Genomic DNA, 12,215 nt, shown 5'->3' with positions numbered 1-12,215 from the left:
AATAAAATCTTAATTATTTTTTTGTCTTTATTTGATCAGTTAATCATAATAATTAATTTAAAAGTATGACCACATGATAATTAGTAGAATGAAACAATTAAATAATATTTAAATATAGTATATTCCAACACATTTTACACGGAGGTCTAATAGAAATTCGGTTCAATAGTATACTTTACTAATTTTCATAAAATTTATCATTTTGGATGGTATAATTATTGTCAAGAAACAATAATTATTTAATGATTTTATTAAAACAAAAAATATGAAATATATGTTTATTTTCTATCTTTATTTTTATAAAATTCATTTTTTTTACTAAAATGAATAAATGTTCATATGGAAACAACTTTTTAAAAGGTTGTGTTAGGTGAAACAATATTCTACTAGTTACTAGTATATGTATATATACATCCATTATATGTCTAACTTAAATTATATTTCAAAGTTAGCACCATATTCGAATAACATGCTACAAATGATAATGGTGCAAAAAATTCTTTCCTACCTTCTCTTGATCAATGTTGCTCATTGGTATTGTTAATTAATGATGGGAAATCAAGTGCAACTGGCTTTCCCTCAGTAACACTAAGAGCAAATGGTGATTTCGTGCTACCTGAAAAAGTTGATAAATTTGGAAGAACAAGCTCGAGAGTGTTGGCTGATAATATTTATTACAACACAAAAGAAATCATAGGAGGTCATGGTCAAAGCCACCATCATTCATTGCAACCTGGTAATGCTGGTCGTATTTTATCAGAAATCCCATCAGGTCCAGATCCCATTCATAACCCCGATTCCCCTAGTGTACGTGTTTATGGTTGATGTGTGGAAGGAATAGATGTATTCAATATTTATAAAATAAATTGTGAGATTCTGTATACACTTGATGTACTAGTACATTGTAAATAATTAAATGTCATAAACTCAAGTTATAGAGTTCATGAGTTATCTCTATTTATATTTCTCAAGTATTAGCCTTTTTATTTCTCGTTGCATCGGTTTGGAATATCTATAATAATATCTATATTTTGCAAGTACAAAAATACTTTACAAAGTTATAATTCTTTTTCAAAAATGTATTGATAAGTACATAGATTATCAAAGGGGTTCATCAATCAATTCCAAATCCAACCATTATGTAAATTGGAGCATGGAAAAAGTATAGATACAATTATTGAATTTTCTTCCACCTTAAAGAATATCCAACTTGGCGATGTTTTCTATCACACTTTCTTAATATCACAAAACATTCTCTAGGGCCTTGGAATTAATATTGACAGGAACATGACACTTTGGCTAAAGGGTGCTTCTTGCTTATATCGTCATCTTCATCACCACTGACGTCATTATCCTTGTAGCACGACTCCCCACATTTTGGGCGTTGATTAAGTTTTTGATAATATTTCCTCTCTAATTGAAATAATTACAACATGCATATTTTTTGACATAATCCAAACAATTGGACACAATAGATTCTTGGCTTCAAAACTGCGGTTTGGACAAATTTCTACCTTCTAGAAGCATCTTTTTCAGCAATTTAAGAAATTATATTAAATTTTTATCTGTTCGTCATCTTTTTTTCCTTTAAATTAAAAATATTAAAAAATAGTCGATATACATGTAAAATTTGTGAACCTCTTAAATAAAAACTAATCCTTCTCACTAAATAAAGTATCACACATATGGGCTTTTCGAAAAGAAGATTCTCCAATTTCACTGGTCATATCTTATAGTCTATCATCCATATCTACATTAACTTTGTATCTATGTGACTTCATAGTTTGGAATTCATCTACTTCAGCCTGTCACATCCATGTTGTATAATTTAGAATAAATTTTTCACAACCTAGGTGATTGAAAATTACTTTCTTTTAAAAAGAATACATTCCAACATATAACATAAGGACCATAAACGATTCCATTGTTGTTGGAAGTGTTTTTTTCCGTGAATTCAAGAAATTCAAGTATTGCTTCCACATACTTATAAGATAAATATGAAATCTACATTTTGTAGTATTGGGTGCAATCTCCCTCAACGGGTACTTATAATGTCTTCAACACTCTTTAGATAGAGAGAATAAGAAAATACGCTTGTAGCACTATATACTAGGGACCATAACTTACATATATAGTGATGATCAGTTAGGATTCACGTTATTCAAAAATGGACAATATTGATATACTCATATTTGAGTCCATATCAAACTAAATAATTAATTTATTAATTTTCAAAATATAATCTTAATTATTTTTTTGTCTTTATTTGATCACTTAATAATAATAATTAATTTAAAAGTATGACGACATAATAATTAGTTGAATGAAAGAATTAAATAATATTTAAATATAGTATATTCCAACACATTTTACACGGAGGTATCATAGAAAATCGGTTCAATAATATACTTTACTAATTTTCATAAAATTTATCATTTTGGATGGTATAATTATTGTCAAGAAACAATCATTATTTAATGATTTTATTAAAACAAAAAATATGAAATATATGTTTATTTTCTATCTTTATTTTTATAAAATTCTTTTTTTTTTGACTAAAATGAATAATTGTTCATATGGAGACTACTTTTTAAAAGGTTGTGTTAGGTGAAACAATATTCTACTAGTTACTAGTATATGTATATATACATCCACTTTATGTCTAACTTAAATTATATTTCAAAGTTAGCACCATATTCGAATAACGTGCTACAAATGATAATGGTGCAAAAAATTCTTTCCTACCTTCTCTTGATCAATGTTGCTCTATTGGTATTGTTAATTAATGATGGGAAATCAAGTGCAATTCGCTTTCCCTCAGTAACACTAAGAGAAAATGGTGGTTTCGTGCTACCCTAAAAAGTTGATAAATTTGGAAGACAAGGCTCAAGAGTCTTGGCTGATAATATTTATTACAACACAAAAGAAATCATAGGAGGTCATGGTCGAAGCCACCATCATTCATTGCAACCTGGTAATGCTGGTCGTACTTTATCAGAAATCCCATCAGGTCCAGATCCCATTCATAACCCCGATTCCCCTAGTGCACGTGTTTATGGTTGATGTGTGGATGGAATAGATGTATTCAATATTTATAAAATAAATTGTGAGATTCTGTATACACTTGATGTACTAGTTCAATGTTAATAATTAAATGTTATAAACTCAAGTTATAGAGTTCATGAGTTATCTCTATTTATATTTCTCAAGTATTAGCCTTTTTATTTCTCGTTGCATCGGTTTGGAATATCTATAATAATATCTATATTTTGCAAGTACAAAAATACTTTACAAAGTTATAATTCTTTTTCAAAAATGTATTGATAAGTACATAGATTATCAAAGGGGTTCATTCAATCAATTCCAAATCCAACCATTATGTAAATTGGAGCATGGAAAAAATATAGATACAATTATTGAATTTTCTTCCACCTTAAAGAATATCCAACCTGGCGATGTTTTCTATCTCACTTTCATAATATCACAAAACATTCTCTAGGGCCTTGGAATTAATATTGACAGGAACATGACACTTTGGCTAAAGGGTGCTTCTTGCTTATATCGTCATCTTCATCACCACTGATGTCATTATCCTTGTAGCACGACTCCCCACATTTTGGGCGTTGATTAAATTTTTGATAATATTTCCTCTCTAATTGAAATAATTACAACATGCATATTTTTTGACATAATCCAAACAATTGGACACAATAGATTCTTGGCTTCAAAACTGCGGTTTGGACAAATTTCTACCTTCTAGAAGCATCTTTTTCAGCAATTTAAGAAATTATATTAAATTTTTATCTGTTCGTCATCTTTTTTTTTTAAATTAAAAATATTAAAAAATAGTCGATATACATGTAAAATTTCAGAACCTCTTAAATAAAAACTAATCCTTCTCACTAAATAAAGTATCACACATATGGGCTTTTCGAAAAGAAGATTCTCCAATTTCACTGGTCATATCTTATAGTCTATCATCCATATCTACGTTAACTTTGTATCTATGTGACTTCATAGTTTGGAATTCATCTACTTCAGCCTGTCACATCCATGTTGTATAATTTAGAATAAATTTTTCACAACCTAGGTGATTGAAAATTACTTTCTTTTAAAAAGAATACATTCCAACATATAACATAAGGACCATAAACGATTCCATTGTTGTTGGAAGTGTTTTTTTCCGTGAATTCAAGAAATTCAAGTATTGCTTCCACATACTTATAAGATAAATATGAAATCTACATTTTGTAGTATTGGGTGCAATCTCCCTCAACAGGTACTTATAATGTCTTCAACACTCTTTAGATAGAGAGAATAAGAAAATACGCTTGTAGCACTATATACTAGGGACCATAACTTACATATATAGTGATGATCAGTTAGGATTCACGTTATTCAAAAATGGACAATATTGATATACTCATATTTGAGTCCATATCAAACTAAATAATTAATTTATTAATTTTCAAAATATAATCTTAATTATTTTTTTGTCTTTATTTGATCACTTAATAATAATAATTAATTTAAAAGTATGACGACATAATAATTAGTTGAATGAAAGAATTAAATAATATTTAAATATAGTATATTCCAACACATTTTACACGGAGGTATCATAGAAAATCGGTTCAATAATATACTTTACTAATTTTCATAAAATTTATCATTTTGGATGGTATAATTATTGTCAAGAAACAATCATTATTTAATGATTTTATTAAAACAAAAAATATGAAATATATGTTTATTTTCTATCTTTATTTTTATAAAATTCATTTTTTTTTGACTAAAATGAATAATTGTTCATATGGAGACTATTTTTTAAAAGGTTGTGTTAGGTGAAACAATATTCTACTAGTTACTAGTATATGTATATATACATCCACTGTATGTCTAACTTAAATTATATTTCAAAGTTAGCACCATATTCGAATAACGTGCTACAAATGATAATGGTGCAAAAAATTCTTTCCTACCTTCTCTTGATCAATGTTGCTCTATTGGTATTGTTAATTAATGATGGGAAATCAAGTGCAATTCGCTTTCCCTCAGTAACACTAAGAGAAAATGGTGGTTTCGTGCTACCTGAAAAAGTTGATAAATTTGGAAGACAAGGCTCGAGAGTCTTGGCTGATAATATTTATTACAACACAAAAGAAATCATAGGAGGTCATGGTCGAAGCCACCATCATTCATTGCAACCTGGTAATGCTGGTCGTACTTTATCAGAAATCCCATCAGGTCCAGATCCCATTCATAACCCCGATTCCCCTAGTGCACGTGTTTATGGTTGATGTGTGGATGGAATAGATGTATTCAATATTTATAAAATAAATTGTGAGATTCTGTATACACTTGATGTACTAGTTCAATGTTAATAATTAAGTGTTATAAACTCAAGTTATAGAGTTCATGAGTTATCTCTATTTAGATTTCTCAAGTATTAGCCCATTTATTTCTCGTTGCATCGGTTTGGAATATCTATAATAATATCTATATTTTGCGAGTACAAAAATACTTTAAAAAGTTATAATTCTTTTTCAAAAATGTATTGATAAGTACATAGATTATCAAAGGGGTTCATTCAATCAATTCCAAATCCAACCATTATGTAAATTGGAGCATGGAAAAAATATAGATACAATTATTGAATTTTCTTCCACCTTAAAGAATATCCAACCTGGCGATGTTTTCTATCTCACTTTCTTAATATCACAAAACATTCTCTAGGGCCTTGGAATTAATATTGACAGGAACATGACACTTTGGCTAAAGGGTGCTTCTTGCTTACATCGTCATCTTCATCACCACTGATGTCATTATCCTTGTAGCACGACTCCCCATATTTTGAGCGTTGATTAAGTTTTTGATAATATTTCCTCTCTAATTGAAATAATTACAACATGCATATTTTTTGACATAATCCAAACAATTGGACACAATTGATTCTTGGCTTCAAAACTGCGGTTTGGACAATTTCTACCTTCTAGAAGCATCTCTTTCAGCAATTTAAGAAATTATATTAAATTTTATCTTTCCGTCATCTTTGTTTCCTTTAAATTAAAAATATTAAAAATAGTCGATATACATGTAAAATTTGTGAACCTCTTAAATAAAAACTAATCCTTCTCACTAAATAAAGTATCACACATATGGGCTTTCCGAAAAGAAGATTCTCCAATTTCACTGGTCATATCTTATAGTCTATCATCCATATCTACATTAACTTTGTATCTATGTGACTTCATAGTTTGGAATTCATCTACTTCAGCCTGTCACATCCATGTTGTATAATTTAGAATAAATTTTTCACAACCTAGGTGATTGAAAATTACTTTCTTGTAAAAAGAATACATTCCAACATATAACATAAGGACCATAAAAGATTCCATTGTTGTTGGAAGTGTTTTTTCCGTGAATTCAAGAAATTCAAGTATTGCTTCCACATACTTATAAGATAAATATGAAATCTACATTTTGTAGTATTGGGTGCAATCTCCCTCAACGGGTACTTATAATGTCTTCAACACTCTTTAGATAGAGAGAATAAGAAAATACGCTTGTAGCACTATATACTTGTTCGCTGTGAATTTTGGCGAACAACCTCTGGTTTACCAAAACTTGTAGAATTGGGTTACTTGCAGGATCAACCACACAAATCCTAGGACATGTGCAGATCTAGATGGTCTTGAAGATGTCTAAAATCACTTTCATCTCTTTCATTTCTGTTCTCTAAGTGTTTTACGTCGAAATATGTTGATAAAAACGTTAAGTAGATGTAAATTTAACAAGATAAAGTAAATGGCGGAAAATAACTGACGAAATGTAAAGTGTCGAAAAGGATAAAGTGCAGAAAGATAAATGACCGGAAAACATAAAAGAGATTTGTAAAGAACTTTGAACTTTATAAAATAAACTTTGAAGGAATTGGTGTTTGTTTACACATACATTTTCCAAATATGACTCTTTTCTCTCACACGGGTACTTTGAGTGTTTTCAGGAATTTTGTATAAGTAATTCTTCACCTCTTTTTTAGATAATAACTACCCTATATATACACAAATAACATAACTGTTATTAACGACTAAATCCTAAAACTATGACACATGGCTCTCCTCCTTTCGCCAGATGCTTCCACGCGTCTTCTGCCAAACGTCACAACCTTTTAAATTCAAATTTACTTTTAAGTCGAAATGACGTCTTCCTTCAGGATTTTTGTCGAATTATCAACATACTGCAATGTTCTCCCTATCTGTCAAAAGTGCTTTTCCTAGGTGCAAACATCTTTGTCGAAATGACGAAACTTCCATTTTGTCGAAGTGTCGAACCATACTTATTAATCAAATCGTTTCAACCCATGTCATCATTTGTCGAAAAAATCATTTCTTACACCAAATCTCATGGCGTCGAAAACGCACGTATACAAATTGCCCCCCAGCAAAGACGTTTCGACCGTTGTTCTGGAGAAACAGTCATTTGTTGTCAATCAGTGTTTTGATGCCATGTCATTTAATCTTCATTAAATGCGAGTCTGATAATCTCAATTCCCAATGCAGGTTCATCATTACACTTTCTCCACAATGTCACGTCTAGCCCACGTTCACAATCTACTTCCATCATTTCCTCACATCATGGTTTCTTTTCAACTTCCACCTCTTTATCATTTCCATCAGAAATGGCCACGTGTCCCACTAACACCATTACCATCTAAAACGTTTCAACATCTTCTTCCTATAAATACCCATAAATCTTTTCTTTAAACCCTTTTTCTGTTTCAGATTTCCTTTTTTCATACCCATTTCTCAAGCTTTTCACATTTTCTGAGAAATCTTCTTCAGTTTTTTCCAGCAATGGCGCCTCAAAAACCCTCAAGCAGTAAACACTCCAAGAAGAAACAAGACTCATCTTTTCCTCCTGTGCATGATTTAAAAGGGCCAATGACCATTGGAAATCAACAGTATGTTCCGGAACCTCCAAATGAAAAGGAAAAAGACTGCATCTATAAATCTCAGGTACTAATCCCTGTTCTTATTTCTGGAAATTATCACGCTATGTTAGGTCCCCTTCCAAATCCAGAGATTAAACCAGAGCGTTTAAGAGAATTTTTTCCATCTTACTTTCACACAAAACCCATAGGCGCTGGAAGAAAACCTCAGCCTAAAGAGAAAGTTGTAGAACAAAAAGATTCATCGAGTTCGACGGATATTGGAGAGTTGGACTTAACCTATTTGAATTTTCCCAGGATATTTAGAACCTGCCCATGGTCGAAAGATCCTTCTGACTACGTATCTTGGTTAGATAAAATCGAAAAAGTTAAAGGGTCTTTTTGGAAAGAAGTAGGCATTTTCGACCTTATCCAGTTGTCGAGAGTAGGACCCAATATCTGCCCAAATATGCTTTTGGCTTCTCTCTACTTTTGGGATAGTACTTACAACACCTTTCACCTTCCTTGTGGGATGGTTACGCCTACCCTTTTCGACGCAGCAGCCATTGTTGGTCTTCACCCCAATGGTATAGATTTCGACCCTACTGTCTTAAGTGAAGATACCATTGCTTTCGAGACTAGCCTTGCACCCTACTCCTTATTCATGTCCTATTACCATGATAAGAGTACCACTGAAGTTTTAGATGTCGAACATATAGCCTTTTTGACACTATGGCTGTCCAAATATGTGTTCTGTTCTCGCTCTCTTCAAGTTGCCAAGAGATTTATCACCATAGCCAATCAGCTTCATGCAGGCACGAAACTATGTTTGAGCGAAATGATTCTGGCGAATCTCTATGAATCTCTGAGCGAGAGCGTACATTTCTTAAAGAACACCAAAACCCAAGGGAAAATCAACTTATCAGGACCTTTTTGGCTCTTGCAACTATGGCTCAATGCCACCTTTGAAGCCAGTCTTCCTGTAGCACCAGAAATAGATGAAGAAGAAGTAAACAATAGGACTGTCGAATGGCCAAGATTAGTGCTACTAACGCCAACTGATGAAGGAATCAGCCTTCGACAAGCTTTTAAAAGCTATGTTATGATGTTTGCTAAAAGTCATCAATTTACTTCGACCATGGCACCTTTTGCTGATAGAAAAATCGGACCTAAGTGGTTTACCCAACAACTGCCCTTGGAGATGCAAAAGGACGAAAACACATTTCTGAATGTTTGGGAATCGTTCTTGAGCCCTAGGCTCCTTTTTTCTTATCGTAACACCACTAAAAACCAAATTGCTTTGATAGTTTATCAACCCAACCTTGTTTCTAGACAATTTGGTCTAATCCAAATCAAACCTCAACCTATATTCCCCAAAAAGGGGTCCATCGTCTTTTATAACTCCCTTCACACTGAAGACGAAGGCAAAGAGCTGTCGAAGAAACTAGCTGATGCTTCTCTCGACATTCGACCAGTTATTTTTCGACCATCATTCTTATGCACTCCTGAGTTTGATGAATGGTGGAAGGATTACTATTCCAACAAATTTTTTGACGTAGCTGCTTTTGCTACACATTTGACAAATGCTTTCGCTTTTGTGCAGGATCGGACCAAAAAAGGTATTCCACGACATATTAAGGAAATACAGAAATTTCAAAAATATTTTGAAACTGCGTATAGACCTGATGATCTTAGTCGAACCATATGCGAAGCAGCGGCCGAATTAAAACGTAAATTGACAGAGAAGTTTAAAAAACTGTCATTGCCTTCCAATCTTTCACCAGAGGCGCGCTATGACCTGGCTTTCAATTGTCATCCACCAAAGTTTCCTCCTTTGCCAACTGCTGACTTTGGGGTGGCGTTTGGTTTTCCACTTCCAGACTGGTTCCTTTGTGGGGATTTTATGAAAATTCTTCGTCAAAAGTATCAAAAACCTGCTGAGCGTGTGGTTCCGACTAAGTATCATCTGGGCGAATATCCAGGACACCTTCATATTGGAATAGAACACGTTCGCGTGGAAGATACCATTCTTGAAGGTGTTCACAGAAAAATATGATTTTTCTTTCTGTTATTCTAACCGTCTTATCATGTATCTCTTATATTGTTTCTGAATTTTCTTTCTTTCCTTAGCCGTGAAGATCCCTGCTAAGAAAGCTGCTGTCGAAGCGTCGCCCAGTACTGCTAAGAAGCCTTCGACAAAGGTACAACACTTTTTTTTTTCTTATTATTTTCCTTCCATTATTCAAAACTAACTGGCTTTGGCCTGTATGACTAGGTAAGTCGAAAACCCTCAACAATCCAAAAGAAGAAGAGTGAAGAGGAGAGAAAAGAGGATAAAGTCCCCAGTGAAGAGTCTGGTGATGAATCTCCAGAGTTAATCCCTCCCCCTCAGAAGAAAAGAAACTCACGAAGGTCTCTTCCCAAAGGTCCATTGTTAACCCAATCAGGAAGGATTCTGCCAGTACTTCTCCTGCCAAGCCTCAGTCAAAGATATGGGGAGTGGGAAATCCGGTTTAATACTGAAATTCCTGAGGTAATTTTTTTTTTATTTCGACAGCATATGTTTACCTTTCCTACATCTTTTCTTCTAAATCTTAGAATTTATTTTTAGGAACAAGTGGCTGTCGAAAAAACGCCTGAGAAAATTTTGGAGGAAACAGCCCCAGAGGAAGATGTCCCACAAGTGACCATGATATGCAAACCGTAGAAGAATTCGACACTACAGTGGGTGACGCCTCTGAAGATGAATCTCCTCCTCATCCAGGATTGCATGTTGCACCTCAGGGTGATGATATTGAAATGGAGGTTGTAGTCGAAGATGATCCTGAAGATGGAGCTGCCAGAGATGGGGACAACCAGTCGAAACGAACAGAGGTTGAGCGTATTTCGACGCGAAACACTCCACCTGCTTCTGACCGGGCCCAAGGGAGTGGCAAATCAACTGGTTCGACCAGTTTCTCTCGCGAGGAGCTTGAAAATCTCAAAGTGCAAAGACCTTTGGAGTATCTGAAAGCCATGCTTAGCACCCGTTTTAATTTTCAGGATTCTTCGCAGAGTAGTTCGACCACTTCTGGGGCAACTTCTGAAGCACCATCACTTGGCAGCCTCCTGACCAAGATCAAAACGAAAATCCTTGATGTCGATTTGTTTAAAGTCTTGGAAGAGAATTCCCTTGCTCAAATTGGTCTTAAGAAAATCTTGAAGCAAGTGAATGTTTTGGAAACTTCTGCTGAGATTGGAAGTTTCGTGATGGAGTTGATGACTCTCATTGACTTGGCCACTGCAGATCTCCATCGTCAAAGGGATCTTACCGCTCAAATCTCCTCCAAGTCTGAAACTCAAACTGCTGAATGGGATGTCGTTTCGACTTCGACTGACAAAGTTTCAAAATTGCAAAAGCTCTCTGAAACGTATGTTGAAGAAGTTGCTGCTTGCAATGACAATATTCAAAAATGGAAAACACAGATAGCAGCACTTCAAGAAAAGATCTCTCAAGAGGAGAAACGTAAGGCATCCATTCAGCAACCCAAGCAGAGCGAGATTGACGAAGAATTGAGGGTGGGTATTCGACATGCAGAGAAAGCCCATCAACTTAGTCAGGAGATTGAGACTCTCTCTACTCACAAAAGTCTTTGTGATCATCGACTCCAACTCCAGAGGCAGAAGTTCGCCACTTTGAAGGAAACTTTTGTCAATTTTAATTTTTAGTCGAATTTATTTAGCAACTCTCAGCCCTTGAGGCTTTCTTTGTAATAACTTTTGAATGCCATTTTTATTTGGCCCATCTTATCACAATTATGTTTTGCACTTATTCTGTTACTACTTTTACTTCCTGCAATATAGGCTTATATTTTTTCAAATACTTGCCATTTATTCTTAGGATTCTCTTATCCTTCTCTATTTCTTCTATTTCATACGCGCCGTTTGAAAATGTTCTCAAGACCTGGAAAGGTCCCTCCCATTTAGGAGACCACTTTCCCATTAATTTATCCTTTCGATCCATAGGAAGGATTACTTTCCACACAAGATCACCTATTAAGAAGGTCTTGAATCTTACTTTCTTGTTGTAAAATCTTTCGACTCTCTCCTTTTGTCTTCTTATTAGGTCTAGCGCGCGCAACCTTTCTTCGTCTAAATCAACTAGTTCGTCCATCATCATACTCCAATATGTATCTGATGGGATTTCATGATGCCTTTGCACTCTGACTGACTGCAGATATATTTCGACTGGCAAAACTGCATCGTGTCCGTAAGTCAACTTGAATGGAGTCGAATTCGTTGCCTC

The 12,215-nt window shown here is 33.9% G+C and overlaps 1 long non-coding RNA gene across 2 annotated transcripts; it reads left to right on the top strand.

Moving 5' to 3' along the window:
* Positions 1 to 713: 713 nt before the first annotated feature.
* On the top strand, positions 714 to 5,461 carry LOC127129094 (uncharacterized). 2 transcript variants are annotated; one of them, XR_007806155.1, is made up of 2 exons: positions 714 to 772; positions 5,248 to 5,461. It is a non-coding gene; the product is annotated as an uncharacterized LOC127129094 (long non-coding RNA). The 2 variants fall into 2 exon arrangements; XR_007806154.1 differs by lacking the exon at positions 5,248 to 5,461 and adding an exon at positions 3,011 to 3,182.
* The last annotated feature ends 6,754 nt before the right edge of the window (positions 5,462 to 12,215 follow it).

This window comes from Lathyrus oleraceus, chromosome 3 (assembly GCF_024323335.1).
Source record: "Lathyrus oleraceus cultivar Zhongwan6 chromosome 3, CAAS_Psat_ZW6_1.0, whole genome shotgun sequence".
Lineage (NCBI taxonomy): Eukaryota > Viridiplantae > Streptophyta > Magnoliopsida > Fabales > Fabaceae > Lathyrus > Lathyrus oleraceus.
The sequence above is the reverse complement of the archived record's forward strand: the minus strand, read 5'-3'. Positions and strand labels throughout refer to the sequence as shown.